Below are 18168 nucleotides of genomic sequence, written 5' to 3'. Positions count from 1 at the left end.
GGACAAAGCATGGAAGAGCCTGGTCTGAGAGTCCCAGAAGGCAGAGGGCTACAGGCACTGCCTACCCACCTACCCACTGCAGCTCTACAACCTGGCCCTGCAGCTCCCAGGAGCCAGGTGAGCCCAGGGATAAGGACCCAGAGCTGGGGCAGGCACGCAGGCCAAACCACAGACCAAAGCAAGGACAGCCATGTCCCAAACTCTTCTTAAATGACAGTTCTGTAGCAGGCCATGGGGCAGTCCTCCACATGCACATTCAGAGTAAACAGATACATCCTGGTTACTGCCGTTTTATTCACGAGGAACCTGAAACACCAAGGTCACATACAAATCCTAAGTGGAGGAACTGGCTTCAAAACTGATGGCGGCCTCTGTGACCGTACTTGAAATATCAGCATGGCCCAGCCCTCTCTCTGGGCTGCAGCACATAGGCCCTAACTCATCACAGGAATACCTAGCATTCTGTCAACCCGACAAACTGACAGGACTCTTTCTTAAACACAGTACAGAGGGCTGGAGACATAGTTCAGCGGTTAAAAGCACTAGCTGCTCTTTCAGAGGACTTGAGTTTAACCCCCAATACCCACAAAGTGGTTCACAACCCTCTATAGCTGTATCCTCATAAGACTAGATGATCTTTACTAGTGTGCAAATACATGTATATACAGATAAGACATCCACACACATAAAATAATCTTTCTTTTTTTTTTTTTTAAAGAAACACAATAGAGGTAGCTTAGAGATTTAAGCCTAGAGAGGTGGCTTAGAGATTCAAAGCATTTGCTTCTGTAGAGGACCCAGATTCAGTTCTTGGCACCCACACAGTGGCTCACAACCATCCCTAGCTTCAGTTCCAGTGGATCTGACACCCTCTTCTGCATTCCACAAATACCAGGCATGCATATGGTGTACAGACATACATGCAAGCAAAGAACCCATACACATAAAATAGATTTAAAACTTTTTAATTAAAAAAAAAAGGGGGGGGGGAAGCAGTATTCAGAAATGCCTTCAAAATGCCACATCTAATGTCAGGGCTCACAAACCCCTGTACTAGGGAGAACGGTTGGGTCATGACCACAGAGTACCCTATAGACAGGAGACAAGGAGCAGAGAGAAGGATGCTCACAGGCTCTCTGCGTCTCCAGTATTTGTAGCTACAGAGCCCTCTGCCCACAGTTCCGAGCACAGTCGGGGTCAGGGCCTAGTCATCCCTGCAGGACTGGGAGAAGAGAATGAATCAGGACACACCATGGCCTGTGACTCTGTGCCCCCACTGAGTGTGACTCACAGTTCCTAGCTGCCGGGTAGGCGGTATACAGCTAGGCCTGGCATCTGGAGAGGGTGCTCTCGCAGGACCCCATCCAGCCTTTTGCCCACCACCTTGTTGAAGACCAACTTGACCCTCCCCAACCCTGGCAGCAATGAGTTTCCAAAGCCCCCCACCTACCCATGACCTTTGCTACCTCCAAAAAACCAGAGCTGTGAGGGTGGCAAGGCCGTGAGGACCCCATTCTATCCCAAGGTCTGTGCTGCCTCCCATGGAGTGACTGACAGCCCATCCCACAGTCTCCTAGTCAGATGGGGCGGCTCCCTAATGGAAGTCTTGCCCAGCTCCAACACTGGATTTATAAACAACAGGCCTGACAACTTCACAGAGCTTTGGATCCTGCCTTTGGGAAATTACATAAACATCCTTCAGAGAAACAAAAGTCAAACCTACAGACTCAACTTTGTTTAAGGATGTCAAGAAACCCTTTTCCAACACAGCCTCCCCGTCTATCACCATTGTTCCAAATATCCTCTCAGGACCTAGAAAACACATTCGGTTTCCGTCTGGGGTTTGGGCTTCTTGGTGATCTTCCTCATGGAAACTGTCCCTCCCCTTCTTGGCAGCTGTCGCCTCCCAGGGCACCTCCACCTCTTTTCCCAGAACTGCCCTGGGCCACACAGAGGATATGGCTACACTGTCTGCCAGGAATGGCACCCTTTAAGGGAGAAAACCTTTGCCTGGTTAGCAAGAACAGCGGCAATACTGAGCTCTGGTCCTCACAGTGACTCTGACACCCTGTGCAGCCTGAGTCTTAGCCCTTCCACTGTGAGATTAAGGGTTCCTGTACCAGCAGGGGAAGTCCTGGGGCTCCTAAAAAGTACACTGAGAACACAGGCAAGAAAATACAGAGGAGGCCTGGAGAGATGGCTCAGTGGTTAAGGGCACTGCTCTTCTAGAGATCCTGAATTCAATTCCCAGCAACCACATAGTAGCTCACAACCACCTGTAATCCAATGCCCTCTTTTTGTATGAATACAGCTACAATGTACTCATATAAATAAAATAAATCGTAAAAAAAAAAAAACAAAATACAAGCATGAGACACAGAGAACTTAAAAAAAAAATACAGAGGAGTAGGAGACAGACTTTTAATAATTTTTATTTCTGTGCATGTCCTCACAAAGAGACCGGGAACAGACTTCAGACCCCTCAGAACTGAAGTTACAGGTGTTTGTGAGGGCGCTGAGATCCAGTCTGGGCCTCTACTAAAGCAGTAAGTACTTACTAGTGGTTCAGTTATCTCTCCAGTCCCTGTAAACTGATTTTAACCCTCCCACCTCTCCAATCAAAACCAAAAGAAAAACAACAACAACAACAACAACAAAAAAAAACCCAAACAAACAAAAACCTCACTTTATCTCTCAAAGTTAACCTCTTACCCCTTGCTGGGACCTTGAGCTCCAACCACCCAACAGGGTCTTATCAGGTTTCTCTTACTCATTTGATAGACTACATTCTATCAAGCTCTGCACTGACTGTGATACACAAACACTCCCAAGCTTTAGAGCTCCTCACCTACGACAGACAGACAGACAGACAGACAGACAGACAGACACGGTGGGGCACACACATCTGCAAGCCCAGCACTTGGGAGGTGGGGGCAAGAGGATTAGGAGGTCAAGGCCAGCTCTAGCTCAGGCCAGCCTGGGTTATATTAGACTGGGACTTCAGCCCAGGCCGTAGTGATGTCTCGTTCAAAGCCCCAGCTCCCATCCCTAGCACCATATGAACAGGTCACGGTGGTACATTCCCAGCACTGGAGAGTAGAGAAAGAGGAGCGGCAAAGTCTTTGGCCACCCTGGACCTCGTGAGATCCTGTTTCAAAAACAAGTAAGATGAGCTTGGTGGAGAATGTCTTTGATCAAAGGCGGAGGCAGGCAGATCTCTGTGAGTTCAAGGCCAGCTTGGTCTACATAGAGAGTTGCAGGTCAGCCAGGGCCACACAGTGAGCCTCTAATAAACAAACATTCCTAAATCTAGTCCCTCGCAGCTATGCATGACCTAGGTACATTCATCTATAAACAGAAAGGGCTACAGTGTCTCCCTGGTTTAGAGGATTATTCTGGAAATTGCTTCTGAGACCATGACATGGAAATGTCTAGCAAGCACGGATAAACTGTCAATAGATATGAGGAGCAGTTGTGGGCATGATTAGGATCACCGAGTTGCTTACAACCACTGACAGCCAGCGAAGGCTCCTCAGAACACATCAGCCCACCACCGGCCCATGCGTGCGCCCACCTAGCCATTCTCCAGGCAGGACCCAGACTCTGACCCCAGCTCTGGGCCAGGCCCAGAACGCAGTGGCTTATTCCTAACTTCCAGATGTCTGTTTCCTTATTCAGATAGTGTCTGTGTTATTCTAGCAGTCCTGGAGCTCAATATGTAGACCAGGCTGGCCTCAAACTCACAGAAACTCTGCTTCTGTCTCCTAGTACTGGGTTTAAAGGTGTGCCACCCCAGCCCCGCCTCCTGGCACTCCTTCTTGCCCACACAAACCCCTACAAACCCCTCCGTCACTCTTCCTCTTCCCATTGCTGTCTTCCTCAATTTGTCTCAATGGTGTTTTGGTTTCTGTTTGTTTGTTTGTTTTTCTGTTTTTCTTCAAGTCTGTAATAGCCCTAGCTGTCCTGGAACTCATTCTGTAGACCAGGCTGGCCTCGAACTCAGATCAATGTTCTTTCTTATACTCACAGAGTTTGACAGTACCTCAATGCTGTTACATGATTGGTTCTTGGGGTACAGGGCACTAGTCCAAAATGGCAGCTCTTTAACCTTTAATGACAGTAGTCAGGAGGCAAGAGGAGTACATCTCTATAATCTCAAGGTCAGCCTGGTCCACACAGGCTCAGACCAGTCAGGGCTTCATAATGAGCATTGCTGGACTCCCTCAAAAGAAAAGGAAAAGTAGAGAGAAACCAGGCTTCTGTGAGCGCCCACCGTTATTCCATGTCTGAAAATGCTGAAACAGGAGTACAAAGAAAAAGGCATTTCTTTTTAAAATGACCTAGGATAGGGAAAAACTGGGCTTTCCTGGGTTCCTACTGGTGCTGGCAAAGAGTAGACTGGAAACAGAAAAGCGGCCCTGACTTTTTTATGACCTAGCTCCGTGGTCCTCGTGCATGAGAACCACCTGGAGAACAACTGTGCACACGTACTGCTGGGCACGTACTGCTGGGCCCCACGGCTCAGCACCTGACTCAGGAGGGCTGGGTAGGGAGGCCTCGTCTGCACATTCCACCAGTTCCCAGGGGATACAGATGCCAACAATCCACCGCCCAACTTTGAGACGTTCCGGCTAAACCTGCAGGAGAGGCAGGGAAGCCACCTACTGCTTCCATCCCCACAAAAGCACAAGCCATGGTGTCACAAGCGTCAGGAGGACGGGCATACGGCAGCAGGACACAGCTTGAGCACAGGGCCCGCTAGGACAGCATTCACTTCCTGCCTGGCATCTGCCTGGGCAGGTAGCTATGTGCAAGCACAGCGGAGGAGACACACCAAGGTGTCTACCGTTGAGCAAAGACTACAGCAAACCTCCACCCTCCACCACCCGGAGACCTGTCCAGACAAGCCAGGCCTTGGCCAGCCAGAGGGTGCTGAGAATCCAGGCCTTCCCCCATGGGGTCAGACTTCAGGTCTGAAAAACCAGAATCACATGAGCTCTAGGATTTCTTTTTAACTTATTTTTCCTTTATGTGCATGAGTGTTTACCTGAATGCATGTCTGTACTACTTGTGTGCACTGCCCACATGACGGTTAGAAGATGGTGTCAGGTCCCCTGGAATTGGAGTTACAGTTGTGTAGCTGATGGAGTTCGAACCCAGGTCCTCTGGGAAACACAATGAGACCCTGCCTGTGTCTGGTAAACAATTATCAGTTATCCATGGAGCTGAGCATGGTGAGGGTGGCCAGCAATGCCAGCGGTTACAAGGTGGAGACAGGACAACCAGAAGTCCAGAGCCAGAAGTCAGGGAGAGGTAATACAGTAAAAAAGGTAAAGTGCTTGCCAGACATGCACAAAACCCTGGGTTCGTTCAGTTCCCAGCACTTACGAATCAGGTGTGGTGGCATAAGCCTCTAATCCGAGCAGAAGGGCAGGACAGTCAGACATTCATCCTTAGCTACATAGCAAACTTGAGGGCAAAGGTGGCTACTTGAAACCCTGCCTCCTCCCACCACCACAAAAAAAAAGGGGGGGTGGGGGCTAGGTATGGTAGCTATACCTGTAATCCCAGCACTCAGAAAGCTGAGGCAGGAAGATCACTTAAAGATCCAGGCCAGTAACAATTACTTAAAGGCCAACCAGAGCTGTAGAGAGACCATATCCAAAAAAAGTCTCAGTAACTGTATGTAACCAAACTGGTCTGCGGTTAAAATGCTTCAAAGGACAAGGGCCGTCCCTTTGTACAGGTGAAGAACTAAAGTCCTGGCCCAAGGCTCTGTAAGCAGAAGTGATAGCAGGAGGCTGGCCGCAGGCTGTCTGGTATCCAGTCTTATTTTCAGCCTTGACTTGGTGTGGACCTCATTACTGCCTGAGGCAAAGCCCCTCCTTCCCGGTCCATCCAGCCCTCCCTCCTGGAAGCTCCACGCCCACAGTCCAGGCAGTAAGAGATGGGTCCCTGGCCATGAGAGCCACCAGAATTAAGGCTACCTGCCCTACTCGCCTGGCCCAAGTTGGCAGTACTCAATACGGTCACCAGAGAGGAGATGGGACTTGAGTCCCTTAACTCGGATGACAGGATGGTAGAGAGAAAGCAGAGGCATTAACACAGGGAGGAAATCCTGTCCGGCTTCTGAGGTACAGCCACTGCAGGCCAGCAAGCGCCCTAGCACTCTGGACTCAGTTTCCTCACCTGCACGTCCCAGTCTTCTACAGTAAAAAGCTGCTCCTGCTACCTGGAACAGCTCCTGATGGATGCTGTAAACCAATCATCCTTTCCAAAAAGAAAAGTTTGGGTTTTATTATTGGTTTTGTCTTACATTTAGAATCTATGAGAGTGGCTGTGAGGGAGTGTGTGTATATTTGTGGCAGGTGTGGTCAGGTGACAACTTGAAGGAGTTGGTCCTCTCCTTCTACCATGTGGGACGCCAGGGATCGAACTCCTATCGTCAGGAATGGTGGCAAGTGCCTTTACGCAGTTGAGCAATCTTACAGGCCCAACAGGAATACCTGAACACTGTTCTGCAGTTGGGGAAACCAATGCTCAGATTTAGGAATTAGCTAATCTAGTCAATCAAAGAACTGGGATTTGAACCCACAACTTTGGATTGTACACCAGAAAGCTGTTCACACCTGTGGAAACAAGTCCCAGGCAGCTTCTGCTTCTGGAACACAGAGCCAAAAGATCAGGCGCTTCTGTAAGCTAGAGTTCAAACCAGGGATAAAAGGGTCCCAGGAGGGTCCGGCCAACCGGTCCCATGACTGTGGAGAGCACAGGCAATGGCCACTGTGGTGAGGGTCAGGATGGCTACACGGGAAGAGAGACTCCAGAGCCGCTCACCAGGGAGAGTTTGGAGGCTGGGGAGGAAGGAGAAAGACCGGAGATGCAGCCTCCTCACCTCGAGCAGAGGTGAGGGGAGGGATGAGGGACACGGCTGGAGAAAGGAGAAAGAATGGTCCCTGCTCGGTGGCTGAGGGGCACGGGACGCAGGGCACTGACTGCCGTCACGCAGTGGAGCCCCTCCACACCTCAGCAAGTGTTAGTCACCATGCACAGTTTCAATTTTGACTAACCCCACCCATATCAGAGTAACAAGCCATAAGCAACTCAGCATGGTGTCCTCCATCCTGAGGAAAGAGCGTTGGTAGCATGCTGTCTCTAGCTCCGAGGCCGCATGCTCCAAGGCGTGTCCACCCTTCTACTGAGTCCCAAACTCCAGGGTGATGAACAGACATCAGAACAGGCCCTGGGCAAGGATAAGGCATCCTCTAGAGCCCTTGGGGATCACAATGACCTCTTTAACTTCTGCCTCAGGGAAGGGGAGAGGGGAAAACCTTGCCACACACCCTCACCCGACCTTCACTCCTCACCTTCAAGCCCACAGACCCAGGAGCCCCTTTCCCAACTCATGATCCACGAGCCAGCACCTGCTCACAGATGGAGATGGAGCAGCTGGTCCTGTAGTGGAAGTGGAGACCAAGGCCTCAGCAGGCCAGGCTCTGGTTGGTTCCAGAGACAGTGCTCTGTAACCCCCATCTCAGAAGACTACCACACATGTGGTACACAGGCATACATTCAGTCAGAACACCCACACACATGAAACAGAAACAAAAGTTAGAAAACAGGAAAGGAAAGAAAAAAAAAAAGAAAACAAAGGAAAAGAAAACCAGTATTATTGGAAGAAGGCTGGGCTGGGTGTCCTCAGAGCATAGGGACTCTAGCTAGGAGGAGCTGTGCGGGCCTGTGGGTATTGGTACTTCCTGAGCCGCACAGGAAAGGCCACTTCAAGAGCTATAAGAAAAATCAGCAGGGCTGGAAGTGAGCTGAATACTACTCTACTTTTGGGTTCTCAGGCGGCCACCCGATCCTGACCCTATGGGTCACCCTCCCACATCCAACAGGCTCGGTCTCCTGTAGACACTTAGCAATGAGGTTCTCCCCTGGGCCTCAGGCAGTCTCTTTCCAGGTTAGATGCCCTGGACCTGACCTTTCTGCCATCTCTGATCTACAGGGTGAAGCAGCCTATGGCATCTGAAAGCAGTGAATTGGCTGGGATCCTTCCTCGGCCAACCCCAAGGCAGCTACAAGATCCTGCAGCCCCTCTCCTACCATCAGCCTCAGCTGAGTTGGCCTGAGAGGACTAGGTTGACTGCTGGGTCTCAAGCCGGGAGTCTTCTGGTCTCCACCCTGTCTGTCACTCTTGCAACCATCCTTTGGCCAAATGACCCTGAGAAAGGCAACTTGTTGGCATAAAACCAGAACAGAGTTTGGGTTCAAATTCTGTCACTGTCAAGTGACTACCCCTCTGAGGCTCCATTTCCTCCACCTACAAACAGGACAGGGTGGGGTGGCCAGCAGTGGCTATGCTGCAGGGTATTGTGAGGAGTCAGTGGGGTGTCTGTAAGGGGCCTGGCGCCATGCCTGACACAGAGCACAGTAACAGGCACCATCTCAACAAGCTGCTTACAACCTTCTGTCTTCTCCACCACAGCATAAAACCCAAACTCAGGAGCAGGGCGCCGTAAGCCCCCACAGTCCAGTCTGGTGCCCGCTGTCCTGTCTGAGGGCCTGAATCCTCACACACTTCCTCCTCTAGGAAGGCTTGCTGACATCACCAACCAGGAAGCTCTTCCTTCCACTGTCCTGCGGGCATCAAGGGGTACCCAAGGGTCACCCTGTGACACCCTGCTTCACAGCCGTCCCTCCTCTGATCTTTGTCTGCCCTCTCTAGTCGAAATCACCCCTATTTCATGTCCCCTGTAACCCCCCCACCACAGAAATATTCCATACGAGTTTCAAAAATTACCCAAACTCCCCATCTCAAGTAAAGAACGTCTGAGGCCTCCAAATAGTCCTGTTATTTCAAGTCATACCCAAAACAAATTCCAACCTAGTGGAAGTCTGAGCAAGCCCTAGAGATTTCTAAGTCTGGCTCTGGTTCTAAAGTTCAGACACACCGACCCAAAGCACAGGCAAAGCAGGTCCCCAAGGCAGGGCCGAGAGTGCTGGGCTGCTGAGACTGTCTCTTTCACATTCTCTCTTGACTTCCTGACCTCTCAATCTGAAGACTTCTCCTTGAACACCCCCTGCGACAGGAGGCTCTCCCTCTCCTTCGCCTCTCCTGTAGCTGACTTCCTTTACCTGTTGACTCTCCCAGAAGCCTCTGCTCTGATTACAATGACAAACAACGAAGTCTGACCACGTAACCAGGGACAGCCCCAGCCCCTGGGACGGTTTCCTGGCCTCCCAAGCCCTCTGCTTAATCCCTCGCTTTTCAGAGCTAAGTGGCTAAGTGGCGGAATTTCCATTCTTGTCCCTACAAGATGACAGTGATGTCAGCTCGGAGAGCTCTCTATTCCCAGGACCTACGGAAAGCCTGTGAATTGTGCAAATCCCACACTCCGGGCTGGAGGGCCTTGGGGCAGTTAGAACCGCCCACCCGCAAGAACCCACCACACCCATCATGCTCCCGTCCAAGGTTTCAAGATGTCATTAATTAGCAATTTGTATCCCATCTTTTAAGTAAGTACTCAAAATCCCCAATCAGAGCTTGATTGGTAATCATATGATATCATCCCTCCCCACCCTACCCCCCACAACACCCCAAAAGACTGGGCCTGCCTAGCACAGGAAAACCAGTGGGAATCTGAGCAGGTCTTCACAGTCACTAGTGGGGTCTTTCCTGAGAGGCTAAGAAGTTGCCCAGTCCTGGTCTAGCTGGACTCCAGAACACACAAAGACAGGTATTTCCATGACGATTCTGCAATCTTGATGTTGGCTCAAAGTTCATCCTTCATACTAGCTCCAAGGACCTTTAAGGCTAAGGTATCAAGGCCTGCCTCTCACTTATGCAGTGGACCCTGTAGCTAAGACATTTAGGGCATAAATCAATCGTTGACCTTAGGTCTCTATCTGCCCAAGGGCTCTACTCTTGAGCCCAATCTCTTACCCCCTGTTGATCTGAAAGTGACAGTCTAAAGGGAGATAAAAAGGCTCTGCAGGTCTCCTGGGTGCTAGGGAAAAGTCTGTTGACAAAGCCACCAGCTGTCCCCAGTCGGAGCCAGGGAGACAGACTCCTCCTCCTTGAACCACCACCCACACAGGGAGACCTTTCCTACCAGGACCTAGCCAGCAACGGAACTTGGACCATCTCGGAGCTCAGATCACAGGCTCCGACTGACCTCCCCTCCTGCTCCAGCTGCCAGCCTAACAGAACAAGGGCACAAGACCTCACCCAGGCAAGTGCCAGAGAGAAGGGTGCCTCACCTGGGGGAAGGGTAATGGGACAAGGAGACAGCTCATGATTCAACTAAAACTGAAACTATAAACCCAGTCACATCGAAGGCCCTAGTAGGACTCTGTACTTGGTATATAAGGACTGGGAGAGGGGACAAATCCCAACTCCCACTTTTACCTTCCTGACCTTGTCCATTCCGTGCCTCAGTTTCCACTCTTGTAAAATGTGCCTAAAAGTAATGTGGGGAAATTCTGTAAAGGAAAACTATGTAAAGCAGTGAATCAGCCCAGTGCCTGGCACACACGCCAACATGCAACTGAACACTTGTTGAATATAAGCATGCCAACGTTCTCTGAGGTCCCACACCCTGGCTTCATCCCAACTCTGACAGATACACCCATTTTACAGGTGAGGAAACAGAGGCTCGGGAAAGTAAGGAACCTGCTCAAGGTCACATAGCTGGGTAGCGACGAACAGCGAGGTCTGTCTAACCCTCAGTCCAGAGGGTAATATTGCTCCAGAATGTCCCCCAAGCTCGTCTAGGGGCAGGACTGAGGACCAACAGTGCGAGGTAGGATCTGTAGGGGATCCTGGCACGCAAGAGCCAGGTGATGGATGAGTCCTCGGCTTCTTGGCAGCCCTCAGACCCCCCACGTCCTACAGGCGTCCCCTCCTCGTGCTGGTCAAATGCTAGAGTCCCGGTTCCGAGAAGCCGAGGGAGGAGGGGAGTTAGGGACCAGGCCGCTCAGGGCCCCGGAGAAAACCGGTCCGGCCGCCTTCCCCGCTTCCCGAAGCTGGGACCCGGCCTCTCGCCCCCTCCCATGCCAGACAAAAGTTTCCCCTGTTCGGGAGCCGGGAGGGGGAGGGGGCATTCCTCGTGGGTGACATTATCCGTGACCTACAGCTGCCGCGCTGCCCGCCCGCACCCCGGCCCGCCCGGCCCCGCGAGGCCCCCACCCCTTTGTCCTCCCACCACCCGCCCGGCGCCCGCGCGCACCAAACTTGCACCGGGGCCGCTAGGGCCCCCGCGCGGCCTGCACGCCGTGCCCGGGTTGGTCGCGAGCGTTCGGCCCCGGGACGCCGGCCGCCCGGCCCTCCGGCCTCTTACCTGCCTCGGCCGGGACGCCAGGGGGAAGCGGCGCGGGTGGCCGCGCGGCCGCCGGTCCCGGGCGTGCGCGAGGCGGGCTGCGGGCCGGCTTAACCCCTTGCTGGCCGCGCCGCGCCGCGCCCGCGCCCGTGGGGAGCGCGCACAAGGCTGCCGGGCCGCCCGCCTCCCTCGGCCCGCGCCTACCTCCCCCGCCGTGGCCGTGCGCGGGGCTTGATCCGGCGGCGCGGGGCGCGCACGCTGCGGGGGCCCGTCGGGCGCCGGGGCGGGACCGGGCGCCGCGAGCCGGGCTGGATCTCTTCGCTTCCACCCGGATTCTCCCTCGGCTCTCCCGGCCGATTCGGTGCTGCTCGGCGACCACGTGACGCGGGCTGCCTTTGACCCCGGTCTCGGAGCGGGTAGGGGGCGGGGGCCCCGGCCCGAGGGGTGTCAGGCGCTGGACCCGCGAGGGCGGTGCGCCGCGGCCAGGGTCCCGGAGGCGGTGACCCCGAGCAAACAAAGCCCTGGGGAAGCCAACAAGTTATTTGGGGTCAGGGAGGGACGGGCGCTGGGGGTCGGAGAGCGGCAGAGGGAAGGAAGGGGGACAAAGACTCGATCTCGCTGCGACTTACGGCCTGGAATCCCTCTGCTTGGGCCCCGGGGCTGCGGGATCTGCCCCGCTGGCCCGTGACGACCCTCCAGGGCCTCCTCCGGATGGCTAGCGACAACAGGTACCTGTCCGGGTGACCCCTCTAGGGCAGGACTTCACACCCACACCCACACGCCCTCGCTCTGACTGGAACACTCTTGCTGTGTGGATCTGATTCACATTCTGATTTTATTGCTTACTAGAATGTCATCTCCCTCAACAAGTTGTCCCCAGCTTAAATCAGTCAGTCCCCTCTGTGGCATAGAGCAGGCAGACAAAGAGGTACATGGCCTTGAGCAAAAGTTTCTCCCACCTGGCCTGTCCTTCACCCTCAACACTTCCGTCTATCTCTAAGACCCTGCAAGCTGGACAAGATTCCTCCCATTAAGCAGATGGGAACACTGAGTCTCCTATACTGTACTGAGAGCCCTTAACAGCTGGTGCTGAAATTTCTTCTGAGCCCAGAGAGGTCTGCCCTCCCCCAGCCAACCAGTAAAACTGCAGGGGAGAGAAAGGTGGGAGTGTATGTGTTAACAGCCCTTAAAGGTCCTGAAGATTACCAGGCAAACTGAGGCCACTGGCAACAACAGCCTGGACTCTCCAGCACCATCAGGGGCTCAGGCGTGTTCAAAAAAACAAACAAAAGTCAGGGCAAAGTGGAGTGTTCAGAGAGGGCAGCTGGCTCTGGGGTTAGGACAGGCCCATTGAATTTTCCCAGTCCCAATTGGATCAGGGATCCTCCTTGGTCTCTCTTGTATCTCTCTGGGGGTGGGGGTGGGGAGATGCTGGTCTAGGAGCTAAGAAACGACCAGACCAGGCTTCTGCCTCCTATATGTGCCCATGTTGTACCTCTGGAAGAAACGTAGTCAAATGACTGAACTCGAAGATAGGGACACAGCCCGCCACTGCAGGCCATGTATGGACAGGATGTGACCCAAGTACGTACTGCAGCCACTACCAGTTTGGCCAGGGAAAACAGCATAGCCCAGCAAATTCTTGGCAATCTGAGTTCCCATAGCAAGTAGTGTAAAGTTCTTGGAAAATTGGCTGAGGCTTGGGGTTGGTCATGAAGGTCCAGTCCATCAGCACGCAGCCCTGTGAATGTGATCTGGAGTCTAGAGACTGTGTGGGAGGGGCAGGGTTGAAAAGGACACGAGTTTATGCTCAGGCGATGATCTGAGGATTCAGCTCAGACGGTAGAGGTGGTGCTTAGCAGGCAGGATACCCAGGGTTCAATCCCCAGCACTGCATGTATGCTGCATGCCTCTAATTCCACGGCACTCAGGAAGTAGAGGCAGTAGGATCGAGGATGTTGAAAGAGTTGAGGTGGGCATGAGCAATGCCCGACCCCCCTTCAGGGCAAGGAGTATGGCTTCTCAAGATTGAAGGAATGTTGGTGAGTGGTGGAGCATTTAATCCCAGCAACTCGGGAGGCAGCAGGCAGCGGCAGATGAATCTCTTGAGTTCGAGGCCAGCCCACTGGTTTACAAAACAGAGTGAGTTACAGGACAGCCTGGGCTCCACAGAGAAACCTGATTGGGGCTGGGGGGAGGGGGTGTCCAGGAAGTCAGCTCTTAAGCTGAATCAGAAGAACAGCAGCAAAGATGAGATTGGGGAAGGAAGATGGACTTTTCTAATATGAGGAACAATTTGCCAGGACCATGTGGAAGTGGTTCTGGAAAAGCTGCGTGGAACATGGCAGAGGAAGCAGGAAGGAAAAGCTGACTCAGAAAAGACTGAAGGGTGTCAGGAGCGGCTGAGCGCAGCCCCGACTGAAAGTACTCCTGAGGACCTGCTGTACCGAGGGAGAAGCCAGCTCATGGGAAGCGAGGTGGAGGCAGCCAGTCACGGCAAGGGCATGGCCAAAGCAGACTTGGGGCTAGCCTTGTAAGTTCAGTAACCCCCTGCCTCTGACAGCATCTCTGGATCTTCAAAACGTCTGCTTCCAGGCTGGGCGGTGGTGACGCACGCCTGTAATCCCAGCACTCTGGGAGGCAAAGGCAGGCAGATTTCTGAGTTTGAGGCCAGCCTGGTCTACAGAGTGAGTTTCAGGACAGCCAGGGCTACACAGAGAAACCCTGTCTCGAAGAAAAAAAAAAAACTGCTTCCTAAACTAAGCCAGAAACCTTGCAGCTTGCTTGCTGGAAGTCCTGTGTGTTTTATGTATTTATTTGTTGTTGTTCTTCTGTAGCTCTGTAATCAGAACTGGCCTTGAACTCAGCAGAGGTCAACCTCTGCCTCCATCCCCAGTGCTGAGCCTAAAGACATGCACCACTGCCACCCACTTCCAGGACATACATTCTTCCCCCTTCCTTCCTTCCGTCCCTCTTCCTTCCATCCTCTTTGTGCAGCGCTATTGTTTTGCCTGCATGTATGTCTGTGTGAGCGTGTGAGGGTGTCACATTATCTGGAACTAGAACTACAGGCAGCTGTTAGCTGCCCTGTGGGTGTTGGGAATCAACTCAGGACCTCTGAAAGAGCAGCTAGTGCTCTTAACCACTGAGCCATCTCCCCAGCCGCAGGATCTATTTTCTAATAGTACCCAAGCTTCTACCCCTTTCGACCCTTATGACCACTCCTCAGGGCCAGTGACAGTGATAACACACACAAACACACACACACACTCTGCAGGCTTGAGACCTCCTTGCTGTCCCGGCTTCTCCTCTCTTCCATCTTAGCAAGGAAGAGAGGTTGAACTCATCATTCCCTCAGGCTCTGCCCCACAACTCTCATCTGCCAGCCCTCCCATTCCTCCCGCCTTCAAGCGGTTTTTCTTTCCCAACCCCTTTCTCCTTAGTCAGGCAGAGTCTCCTTAGCTTGCTCCGCCCTGCCCTCTTCATCAGGCCCAATTCCTATTGAAAACAACCACCAGCTTAGTTGCCCACCCTCCGAGGATAAGTGTCTTGCCTGGGTGTGTCTGCTCGCTACCTACCTGTTCTCAGTGAACAGAGTCCCACCTTCCGCTTTGCCTGTCCATTTATTTATTTTGAGACCCAGTCTCACGGTGTAGTCCGGGCTGGCCTGGAATGTGTGGTATAGCCCAGGCTGGTTTATGCCTCCAGAGTGCTGGGATCAAAGACATTCGCCGCAAAGCCTAGCCCCCAGGCTGCTGATTTTTGTTAAAGGAATGTCCCAAGGCCGGTCTTTCAGGACTTTGACACATCTAAACTATGCCGCCAAGGTTATCTTTTCAACCTGTCTATGCTGTTTTCTCATCCCTGCGGTGTGGGTAATAAGTGTTGGTGCTTTTGAGAACAGTGTGAGAATTAAATATGGGAAGCCCTTCATGTGGTATCTGTCGTATGGTAAGCAGTATATAAATGCTGGCTGAATAACGGTGATCCTTTAGGCCTCGGGTTAAACATTAGGTTCCTAAACCCCTGACACAGCACAGGCCTTCTAGTATACACTTGCCATTTCCTTCCATACCCTCTCCTGGTGCAGGCCAGCTACCCAGCTCTCCTCTCTAGTCCAAGGTCACTGGAGGTAGGACTGCCTTTGGACCCCTGCTGAGGTTCAGTGCCCTGCACAGCACTGGGCATATGGCCAGTGCCGTGCCTACCTGCAGGGTGCCCACCGATGGCCTGACCTCTGTTCCTATACACTGCTATCCTTCAGAGTCTTCCTCATGTAGTGCTCGCAGGAAGGAGCAGTGAGTGAGAACGGTATGGCCTCTCAGGCCAATAACAGTGTTAGCTGCTGCAAAGAGAGGCATGGAAATACATAGGAAGATACAATGCCCTGTCAGTGGGGCCCTTCCCTCTTCAGTCAGCTTCCCCAGAGCCTCAGCTGGGTTTCTCTTAAGCGAGGAGATAGGTCCTGTGCAGAGTAGACCCTCGCCACCTTCTTCCTCCCTCTGCAGACCTGTTCAACCTCCAACTCTGACATCCACAGCACCTCATCCAGGAAACCTTGTTCTGCCCAGAGGCCTGCACAGGCCCTGATCATGGTTTTAATGATTTTCTGTGGATAGTGGGATTTGTCAAGGATAATCCAAATGTCATGTCATTTGCCTTTTAAAAAGAAATTAAAGGTGATTTGATGAATGTATAACTACATATGATTTCATGTTTGGACTGCAGTGGAGGCAGAAAATAGCCTGTGTCAGACCATGTGACCTGATCTGTGGCTTGGAGAACATGGTCACCATAATTACAGCACTGACCACATGGCACATGGCGTAACAGTTCCCCTCCTCCAACCACACACCAAAGAGAGAGAGAGACACACACACACACAGAGCATCAACAGAGAGACAGTGACAGAGACAGGCAGAGAGAGGCTGTTTAATGGCAAGAACTGGAAAAACTTGATACCTGCTAAGCAAATGGAGACAACCTGTAAAATAGGTAGGTAATCCAATGGAGAATGGATGTAAAATGAAATGTTTTGGAAACCAAAGTTTGTTTTGCGGTGGAAGATGAGGGGAGGGAAGAAAAGAGGAGAACAGGGTCATTAAGCCAGCCAGCCTCTGCCGTGCGGTAATTCCCCCTCTAACACCGCTAGTGCTATGCTCCAAATACAATCCGACAAAGACAAGGAAAAACACTCTCAGGGGCCAGTGGTTTCTAAGTGACTGTTATCAGCAAGCGGCTCAAGGTTCCCCGAGGACAGGCCAGGTGCAGGAGCCCAGCCTCTGTCAGGCTGCCACAGTGAGCAGCAGGCGCGAGCAGGCTGCCGGGGCCCTTGACTTGACTTTTTTTTTTTTTTTTTTCATTTAAAGCAGGGCCTCATGTAGTCAAGGCTGGCCTCAACCTAGCTGTGTGGTCTAGAATAACTTTGAACTTTTGGTTCACCTTCCTCTACCTCTTAAGTGGTAATGCGGTCTATGCCACCACACCTGGCTATGCCTTGCTGAGGAATCAATCCCCTGGAAGGCCACCTCACTGAGCTAACGTTCCAGCCTATAGTTCTCTTTCCTGTTGCTGTACTGTGGGTGCTAAAGGGTGGGATCCCAGGCCTCACACACCCTAGACGAGCTCTCTCCACCAAAGCCACACCCCACCCCGGCTCATCTCATTCATTTGCATTATTCTCCCTTGGGCCTATTGGCGGCTGAGTTTCTAACTTCTGAACTACTCAAGTTCTCCTTAAAGAAACAGAGAAGGTTGGAGAGACAGCTCTGCTCTTCAGAGCACCCTGCTCTGCAGAGGTCTGGAGTTCAGTTCCTAGTGCCCATTGGATCCACCTTCTTCAGGTTTCCATGGGCACTGGGCATGGTCTACACGTATGCATGCAGGCAAAACATTCATAACATAAAATAAACTTGCTGTTGGCTTTTGGCTTGGTTTGGTTTTGATTTGATCTCGTTTCCTTAATTAACTTTACATTCCAGTATCAGCCCCCCCCCAGTCCCTCCTCATACAGTTCCCCCTCCCGTGCCCCCCCCCCATCAACCCACTCTGGTACATCAAGTCACTGCAGGACTAGGCACAACCTCTCCCACTGAGGCCAGACAAGGCCAGTTAGGGGAAGAGGATCCACAGGCAGGCAACAGGCTCAGGGACAACCCCCACTCCAGAAGTTGGGGAACCTAAGACCAAGCTGCTACATATGTTCAGGGGTGGGGCCTAGGTCGGGCCCGTGCTCACTCTTTGGTTGGTGATTCAGTCTCTGGGACTCCCAAGGGTCCAGGTTAGTTGACTCTGTTGGTCCCTGTCCTCTCCAGGTCCCGTAATCACCAGCTTTTCCACAAGACTCCCTGAGCTCCAGCTAAGGTTTGGCTGTGGGTCTGTGCATCTCTTCCCATTGGCTGCTACGTGGAGCCTCTCAGAGGACAATTATGCTAGGATCCTGTCTGCAAGCATAACAGTATCATTAATAGTGCCAAGGATTGGTTCTTGCCCATGGGATGGGTCTCAATTTGGGCCAGTCATTGGTTGGCCTTTCCCTCCCTCTCTGCTCCATCTTTGTCCCTGTATATCTTGTAGATGGGACAAAATTGAAGGTTTTGTGGGTGAGTGGTTTTTTGTTTTTGAGACAGGGTTTCACTGTGCTGTCCCAGCTGTTCTGGAACTCGATCTGTAGACCAGGCTGGCCAAGAACTCAGATATCCACCTGCCTCTGCCCCCTGAGTGCTGGGATTACAGGCGTCCACCACCACTGTACCACCACTGTCTGACAAAAAAAGATTTTTTTTTTTAAGAAAAAGAAATAGAAGCCGGGCAGTGGTGGCGCACGCCTTTAATCCCAGTATTTGGG

General features: G+C 52.4%; 1 protein-coding gene across 2 annotated transcripts in view; it reads right to left on the bottom strand.

Annotated features, from left to right (window-relative positions):
• Ndst1 (N-deacetylase and N-sulfotransferase 1) overlaps window positions 1-11714 on the bottom strand; it is a 60781-nt gene extending 49067 nt beyond the window's left edge. The window contains exon 1 of one of the 2 annotated variants that reach the window (XM_052155932.1): window positions 11526-11714. The gene's annotated coding sequence lies outside the window, so the exon portion shown is untranslated. Of the gene's footprint in view, window positions 1-11342; window positions 11506-11525 lie in introns of those variants that run through there. The other variant, XM_052155931.1, reaches the window with a different exon arrangement.
• Between the last annotated feature and the right edge of the window lie 6454 nt (window positions 11715-18168).

This window comes from Apodemus sylvaticus, chromosome 13 (genome assembly GCF_947179515.1).
Source record: "Apodemus sylvaticus chromosome 13, mApoSyl1.1, whole genome shotgun sequence".
NCBI lineage: Eukaryota > Metazoa > Chordata > Mammalia > Rodentia > Muridae > Apodemus > Apodemus sylvaticus.
Note: the sequence above shows the minus strand (reverse complement) of the source record. Positions and strands in the feature narration are given on the sequence as shown.